The sequence below is a fragment of the Curcuma longa genome, chromosome 10 (genome assembly GCF_044706935.1).
Source record: "Curcuma longa cultivar G26 ecotype Majalengka, Jawa Barat chromosome 10, ITB_CL_G26_1.1, whole genome shotgun sequence".
Taxonomy (NCBI): Eukaryota; Viridiplantae; Streptophyta; class Magnoliopsida; order Zingiberales; family Zingiberaceae; genus Curcuma; species Curcuma longa.
This window is the reverse complement of record NC_133870.1, coordinates 3536446-3545428: the sequence shown is the minus strand read 5'-3', so window position 1 is coordinate 3545428 and position 8983 is coordinate 3536446. Positions and strand designations below refer to the sequence as shown.

At 39.9% G+C, this 8983-nt stretch overlaps 1 pseudogene; it reads left to right on the top strand.

The window, feature by feature from the left end:
* Positions 1–4852: 4852 nt before the first annotated feature.
* LOC141836103 (protein SMAX1-LIKE 4-like) lies at positions 4853–7914 on the top strand (annotated as a pseudogene).
* The last annotated feature ends 1069 nt before the right edge of the window (positions 7915–8983 follow it).

Here is an 8983-nt window from a genome sequence, read left to right as displayed (position 1 = left end):
ATAAATCCGATACATCATCATACATACATATAATATAAATCAACATCATATATGATACATTCATACACAATAAAGATCCCATAATAATATTAAAGATCTTATAACAAAATGATAAATTAAAGATCCCATAACAAAATCTGATACATCATATATGGCAAGATCCCATACAAAATCAAATACATCGTACACAGACAAATTTCAAAACAAAGTTAATCGAAGAAATCATTAACAAATGATCCCATAACATTGTTTAAGTCAAACTAGACAATACATCAAACTATTCCAATCCAATAATAAACTCATCAGTTAAACCTCGACGTTCATGTAAGTTCTTTTTATACATCAAATTTCTTTCTTTCTGTATTTTTCTTGTTTCTAAATTTAAAATTATTAAAATATTAACTCTGATCTACTACAATAAAAGCTAGTATAGACTTCATCAGTGGATTGGCCGCTGTATGCGCTTCCCGATTTACCCTGGTGGTCGGTGGGAAACTTCCGTGGGACCGGGCCGACCACCCCCAGGGATTGAGTCTTCATGAGACTAACTGGACTAATTGAGATTATCATTTTTTTAGTATAGACCTCATCAACAATAGAAACATAATTAATTGCTGCTAAATTAGTATAACAATAACTAATATTAAAGTAACCACTGTTGTAGATAAATAACATCTACTATCAATAAATAACCATTGTTGTAGATATATACCTAAAGCAGGTGAACAAAGACGAGTATCTCCAACTACTTTACGTTCATGCCAAATAGAAGCTGACAAATACTATTACGAAGTCAACAATCAAATATACGATTGCACAAATAAATATTTGACTCTTTTTGTTTTGGTGAAAAGAAACAACATGATCCAACAAAAGATTTAACTCACTATAGCAAGTATAAACAGAATTGGGGATTTATTTATTGCTATGTTTGATTTCATATTATCGGAAATGTAGCCTTTTTCTCGCCACTATAAAAGAGATTGAACTAATTTGAAGAGATTGCACTCATACCTGGGTCACATGACTAGGGTCTTCCCTACAAGGTTGGTATGACCTATTAAGTCAGCTCAACATATTGATGTCATTAAATTGAATTGTCTATCAAGAATCAAATTCAAATTGGTGGACTAATTGTGAAGTATAATGGAACATAAGAAGCCCAATATTGCCCCTTATACAAACATAAGCTATAACAAAGACAGTGGAATTTATCTTGTCAATAAAAACACACTACACTTTATAAAATAACCATTGCCATAGTCATCATTGACATCATCTTGCACAATCAAACAAGAAACACAAAAAATCATTGAGCATCACAGCATCTTATCCAACCGCTAGCCGAGCTTGCACGGTCGGGGCTGAGCTCATACCCGATCAAAACTCATAGTTGGGGCTGAGTTCACAATTAGACGAGCTTGCCACCAGGGCTAAGCTTGTGGTCGGGGAGCTAGCGGTTGGGGAGCTCGCGGGTAGGGTTGAACTCGTGGCCAACCTTGTCGCCAAGCTACGGTGGTGCTCGTGCCCGGCCTCACCACCAGGCTACGGTGGCGCTTGAGGTCATGTGCAACCTAGCGGCCAAGCTGAGAAGCCGACCACTACACCTTGTCGTGCCTAGATTAGGCTAGAAAGGAGAGGGAAAAGGAGAGGGAGAGAGAATCGAAGATGTACCACTGACGGGGCGTGTGCTTCTTGAGTTGGAGAGAATCGAGATCGACATCACATGCGTGCGTGAGGGAGAGACATCGATTTTAGGGTTAGGATGGATTTAATCCCTAAATTTAACACGAATCCAAGATTTGTAGCTAAATTGAGCGACGAACTTAAGATTCATCGCTGAATCAACATGAATTTCGAATTTTTCACTAAATCAATTTCAAATTTATGATTCATCCCTGAATCAACGACGAATCCTGGATTCATCGCTCAATTTAAGAATCAGATCCGAAATTTAATCTAAATTTAGCGACGAATTATAAATTCATCTTAAATTTAGTGACAAAATTAACTTCATTACAAACTTAGTTACAAATTTAGAATTCATAATTAGATTTACTAATCAGGACTGGGCCAAAATTTATTTTTTCAACAAATCTAAGCAAAATTCATTGCTAATTTGTGACAAATTATAAATTTGTGGCTAATTTACAATGAATTATAAATTTGTCGTTAATTTGTGATAAATTCAAAATTCATCACTAATTTACAATGAATTTTATGATAATAATATTTTACTCACGGATTTTATGACAACAATTTTTTATTGCTAATTTTATGCTGAAAATTATTTTTATTGCTAATTTCATTGCTATTGTGTGATGAATTTATTTTCATCGCTAAATTTGTTGTTGATTTGCGACACAATAGTTTCGTTGCTAAATTTATCCCAAAATCTATGTTTTTTGTAGTAAATCTTATAGTGATCCAATTGCATTCTCAATTGGTGCAAATTTTGTACATTGAAATCAAGAGGATGGAATTTCTCAGCAAGTCGATAGATGTGATCAACATTAAGAAGCTTAAAGTTTATATTAGGTTGTAAAGAACAACTAAGCTCGTGAAGTTTGATTGCCTTATCCTTAATTGAATCTACTATTAAATTCTTTAACTTGGAAATCTATTGTAACAGTAAATACATTAAATTGATAGTGGTGCTCAACTCTGATTGATTGATTTTATTAACAAGAATGATCTATAGCAGATTTATAACGAACTTGTATGTGAGGTATTTTAATGTCATACTTGACACAAATTTCTTTTACATAGAAAATAAATCCTTTTTTTCTCAAAGTATAAAACAAAATTTTAATAGTTAAAATATAGTTCATTTTCTTTTGCAATGTTTGACAAAATAAATTTATTATCCTCATTATCTTTTGCATCAAGTGTAATATGAATATGAAATCAAAAGACTTAATCACAATCAACAAACCACTAGCGTTTCACAACAGATTGAGGACATCGTGAGGTGGTGAGAGCTATGTATGTGAAGAAAAAAATGAGAAAGAGAAGAATTTCTTCAAAATATCTTAATTCATTTTAAATCGATAGAATCAATTTAATCTATCACTTAGTTTGATCATAATTTAGTTAAATTAATCTTGGATTGAACCAACATACTCTTTATCTTTATACCTATCCATTAAATTTAATTCGAATCCAATCCAATTTAAATTCAACGTCCTCATTTCATGTTCAATAATTCGATTCATCTATATATTTATTATTTTATTTCGATTCATGATTTTAATATTTTTTCAGTATTTAACCGTTTTGATGGAATGAAAGAATATTAAAAATAAAAATTATTAATTTTTTTTTAAAAAAAAAGTGGAGCTCAAGTTCACCCTAGTCTAAGGATGGTTCCCCTTCCCTTAAAGCTAATGATGGTAAAGAGAAGTCTCTCTTCGGTTCTTTCTCTTCATTCTATTTTCTCTTTCTCTCTCTCTCTCTCTCTCTCTCTCTCTCTCTAGGAGACTTACTTAAGCGTTGGAGAGTGAGAGAAAGCTTCGTCAGTGATGTTCAGTGAAGTGGTAAGGTGAGAGTTGAAGTTGAGTGATGAGTTTTGAGTTGTGGAATACGAAGAAGTATGGTTAGTTGTGTTGTGTTAAGATGATGAATCCTTAAGTTAATAACAGACCGAAAGCAATGGGGAAAAGGAAAAAGCCTGAGAAGAGAGAGAGAGAGAGAGTAGGAGGAGGTTACTCTCCACACTCCACAGCTTCCAATACGGTCATGATCTTAAAGACTGGTCAAAAAATTCTAAAAGATCTGGCATGAGATTGAGGAGAACAATCCATTAAACAAATAATAAAAAGCATAATCCAATCCATCACTGTTTAACGAAATATTTATTATAAAGCAGTGCCAACATACATTATTATGACTGCTTTCTTCTTCGTGAAACTCTTTTTTATTAGGTTTTAACTGATGAAGCACCACGCAAGCTCTACTACAGTTTCTGCATATCCACTGCCAGATTACTGCTTGTTGCACCCAATGAATTCACAAATCATCTGTTGGTTAGTGGAGCTTCAATTTTATATATTTATCTATTAATTATTTTAAATAAAAGTTTAAATATTCACAAGAGGAGTGCACTGCAGACATGAACATGCTTTTTTTTAATGTACTTGGAGGCAAGGAATATTAACACTGATATTCTTCATCAGGATTGGTGAAAGCAAGAATCATCTCTCTCTTCTTTTTTCTCCCCATCTTTTCCTTTCTTTTCTTTTGAGACAAGTAGATGCATCACAATGTGGCTGTACAAAAGCAAAAGAAAAGTGATACGTACAAAGTTAAATGTACACCTAGCACTGCTATGATGCTTTTATCACACCTTCTGGTCTCTCTTTTAATCTGTTTTCCTCCTCTCTTTTGTATTCTCTATAAATTAATTTTTGTTCTTCTCGAAATATTTCATGGGAACAAGGCGAGATAGATGATCAGGAGGATCTCTCTCTTCTGGTCAGGTGGAGAGAAGACATCTGCTAATTACGAGAATAAAGATTGTTTGTTTCTTTTTTAGTGATTAATTATTTGTTGGATGAGTTGCATGAAGCAATCATTCCGTTTAGTCCCTATCCATCACACTTTATGATCCAAAACATATTCAAACAAAGCAAAAGGTTTCAGTATTAGATATTAATAATGCGAGCTCGAGAAAGGTGTAGCACCAACACTCGCTGCGCTAAAAAGAAGAGCAGAACAGAGATTAAAAGAGGCATGAAGTAAGCAAGCGAAGAAGAAGAAGAAGAAGATCTTGAGTTTTGTTGTTGGTACAGGAAGAGGAAGAAGAAGAAGAAGAAGAAGAAGGTGTGTGGGGGTTGGTGTTGGGGTTTAAGTAATGCGAACAGGCGCTTGCACACTACAGCAGGCGCTCACCGCCGAGGCCGCCACCGTCCTGAAGCTCTCCCTGGCCTTGGCGCGCCGGCGAGGTCATGCCCAGGTCACCCCTCTGCACGTCGCCACTACGCTGCTGTCCTCCACCGCCACTTCCTCCTCCCTTCTCCGCCGCGCATGCGTCAAATCGCAGCCCCGCCACCCGGCCTCTCACCCGCTTCAATGCCGCGCTCTCGACCTCTGCTTCAACGTCGCCCTCAACCGCCTGCCCGCCTCCCCTTGCTCCGCCTCCCTCTACCCCTCCCTGTCCAACGCCTTGATCGCCGCCCTCAAGCGCGCTCAGGCCCATCAGCGTCGCGGCTGCGTGGAGATCCAGCAGCACCAGACCCCGCACCAACAGCCTTCGCCGCTTCTGGCCATCAAGGTCGAGCTCGAGCAGCTCATCATCTCCATCTTGGACGACCCTAGCGTGAGTCGGGTGATGCGCGAGGCCGGCTTCTCCAGCACCTGCGTCAAGAACAACCTCGAAGAGGTAACCTCTGCCAGTGCCTCCTCCCTCACCCACAACGACATTATCAACCCCTTCTTCAAGTTGTCTTCTTGGCAAACCCCACCTCGTTCTCCTTCCCAAAAAGAGGACTTGAGCGCGGTCATGGAGGTGATGCTGAGAAAGCAAGGGAGGCGGAGCAACGCGGTGGTGGTGGGGGACTCTGTCTCCATGACAGATGGCCTCGTGGCTGAACTCATGGTGAAGGTGGAGAGGGGCGACGTCCCTGACGATATCAAGGACGCTCAATTCGTCAAGCTTCACCTCTCCCACGTTCACCTCCGGCTCATGGGCAAAAGCGATGTGGACATGAAGGTTTCTCACCTGAGGAAAAAGATTGCTGCTTTGGCAGCCGACAAGGCCAGCCGTGGGGTCATCATCCATGCAGGTGACTTGAGGTGGGCAGTGGATGATGAGGAAGCAAGAGACGGGTGTGGGTTCAAGCCACTGGACTACATGGCTGAAGAGCTGGGGAGGTTGCTGTCTCCGCTCAGGAGCAACAATGGCAATGGCATGCCCAACAAGGTGTGGCTGTTGGCCACTGCAAGCTACCAGACTTACGTGAGGTGCCAGACGAGGCAGCCATCTCTAGAGACCCTGTGGGGTCTTCAAGCTGTGGTGGTGCCTTCAGGCGGCCTTAAATTGAGCCTACGAGCTGCCAGGTGAACTCGCAGCCATCTCTAGATTCTGCATTGCTTGATGTTGCATGAAATGAATGCTACAAGTTGATAGTTCTCTTGCAAGGATTTCAGTTCAAAGGACTTACAATGTTTTCCTTCATGTTCTGCAGTGATGGCCTCGAACCACCCAGATTCACAAAGCTCTCTGATCACCCACTTCAATTTCTTGGTTCAAAGAATTACAACTCCATGGATGATGAAAAGCTCAGCTGCTGTTCCGAGTGCACTTCAAATTTTGAGAAAGAAGCTTCGGCTTTCAAATTCGAGAAGAATGAGCCCTACCATGGCTCAACACAGTTCCCTTGCTGGCTGCAAAAACACAGACCAGACGATCACAAGGTAAAACTAATAAGGAAGGTACCTATTTCTCCCTAATTCATCCCAAAAGATAGAAACTAAAACTTCATGATGCCTTCAGGATTCGCTGTCGGAATTGAGAAGCAAATGGAATAGCCTGTGCCGAAGTCTCCATCGCGCTAGGCAGAATCAATTATATCTCCCGTTCTTGAATCAGAGCCCCTTTGGCAATAACAGCAACTTCTGTTCTTCATATTCATGGTGGTCTAACAGCAAGCAAAGCAAACACTCTTTCTCGAGACTATTACTGCGAAGGATGACAGTGGGTTCGCCTTCTTCGACGTAGCCAATCCAATGTTTGGAATCTGTAACTGGCTTGGGAGAGATGAAACGAAGCAAAGAATTTCTGAAGCCGGCTTGAATTCACTTAAAACTCCTCGAAATGAGGATGTTAACATCACTCTTTCCCTTGGCAGTGGTGCTTTGCTCGCAGATTCTGCTACATCCAGCAAGGATGTGTCAGCAGACCAAGAAGACCTAAGCTCGAAACTGCAAGAAAACATGCCTTGGCAATCAGAAATCATTCCCTCAATTGCGGAATCACTCACTGATACTTCATCATGTCAAAACAAGAGCCTCTGCTTACTTTTAGAAGGCAGCGATCACATTTCCAAGAGGAGACTAGCCCAAGTAATTCTGGAGCATTTTGGGGGATCCAAAGTAGAAATTAATACGAGAAAATGGGCAAATGAAGCCAGCTTATATAGACAGGCTCTAGAAGAAGCCTTAGAAAAGGGCGCAAAAGTTGTGATTCTCATTGAGGAAATTGAGCGAGCAGATTCCAGCTTCACGAGGTATCTCACAGACCTGTCAAAGGTGGAAGGCAAAGGCGTAATCGTCATCATGACCACATCAAACTACGGAGACCAGGAGGCTTGTAAGAATGTGATCAAGATGAGGTTGCAGATCGAAGACGTCAAAGCAATAGATAAAGACCTGAAAAGGAAGCCGGAGACCAAGCTGCAGAGCTCGCCGAAGAGAACCTGCAGTTACGGCCCCGATCTCAACCTGCTCGCGGAGGAGGAAAGGAGAAAGCTCGACGAGGACGACAACAAGGACGACGACGCCGCCCCGAGCGACCTAACCAACGAGACCAGCTACGCGACACCCAATCTTCCACCCGAGCTGCTCCAGTTGGTCACTGCTCGATTCAGCTTGGAGGAAAGGTCCGACCTCGTGACGAAGAGCCTTCTGCTGAAGCTCCAGCGGGCGTTCGAGGAAGAGGCGGGTGGGGGAACCGTGCGTCTGGTGGTCGACGAGTCGGCGGCGGGGGAGCTAACGGCGGCGGCTGGCTTCTTCTCGGAGAGGTGTTTCGAGAGGTGGGCGGCAAGAGTGGTGCTGGGGGCGTATCTGGAAACGGTCAGCAAGGGCGGGGGCGGGAACGTGCGACTGTTTGCGGAGGGTAAATTGGGAAATGTGGAGGAGTTTGGCTTCATGGGGTCGGTTCTTCCGGGGAAGATAGACATGGCAAGGGAAGCTTAAAACACATCCATCTCCTTGTGTTGTACAAATATTGGGGTCCACCAAATCCCACTTCTATTTCTTTTCTATTTTTGGCGTTTGAAAACAATGGTGCCACCACATGCAATGCAAATAGGGTTTCCACTTTTGTTTTTGAAAAAACATAACTAATATTTTTAATTGATAGTTTAATCTTACTAATGACGATGATATTAATGTTGAAGTTTGTCATACTAAATTAAGACATATTAGATAAGAACGGATAAATAAATTAGTTAAAGAGAGTCTACTAGGTGCTCATATTAAAATTAACTTATCTATGTGCGCACATTGTTTTGTTGGGAAATAATTAGGAAATCATTTGGTTAGATTATTAGAATTGAATCACTTTACAATATGGTTCAATGAATGAATGTGGAGGCTAGACATGGAGCTTCCTATTTCATTATATTTATTGATAACTTCATATATTTTGTCATGTGTATTTGTTTTTTCATAAATTTAAAATATTAGATTGCTTTAAATATTACTTGATTGAAGTTAAGAATCAATTAGATCATAATGTTAAAATCTTATGCACTAACTGTGGGGTGAATATTTGTCTGATAAGTTCAAGATAATATGAAATGATAAAGAGATTATTAGACATCTAACAATCTCAGGAACTTCACAACAAAATGAGGGTTGCTAAAAGAAGTAATCAAACTCTTCTAGATATAGTTAGGTCTATGATGGCTCAAGTTAATTTGTCAATTTCTTATTAGGGAGATGCATTATTAGCAGTAACCTATATACTTAATCAAGTACCTTTTAAATATGTTCCATCTACCCTATATGAACATTAGATAGGTAGAAAATTAGATTTAAGTCATCTAAGATCTTAGGGGTCAACTATTTATGTTCAGGATAATACTCATGAATATGAAAAATTAGGATCTAGGGATAAAAAGTATATCTTTATAAGGTATTCTCATACCTTTAAGGGTTATATTTTCATTAGTGGATAACTAGATGGAACATCTCCGAAATAGAATCGAGAGATGCAACCTTTCTCGAAATTAAGTTCCCAATGCGAGGTTACGTTGATAAA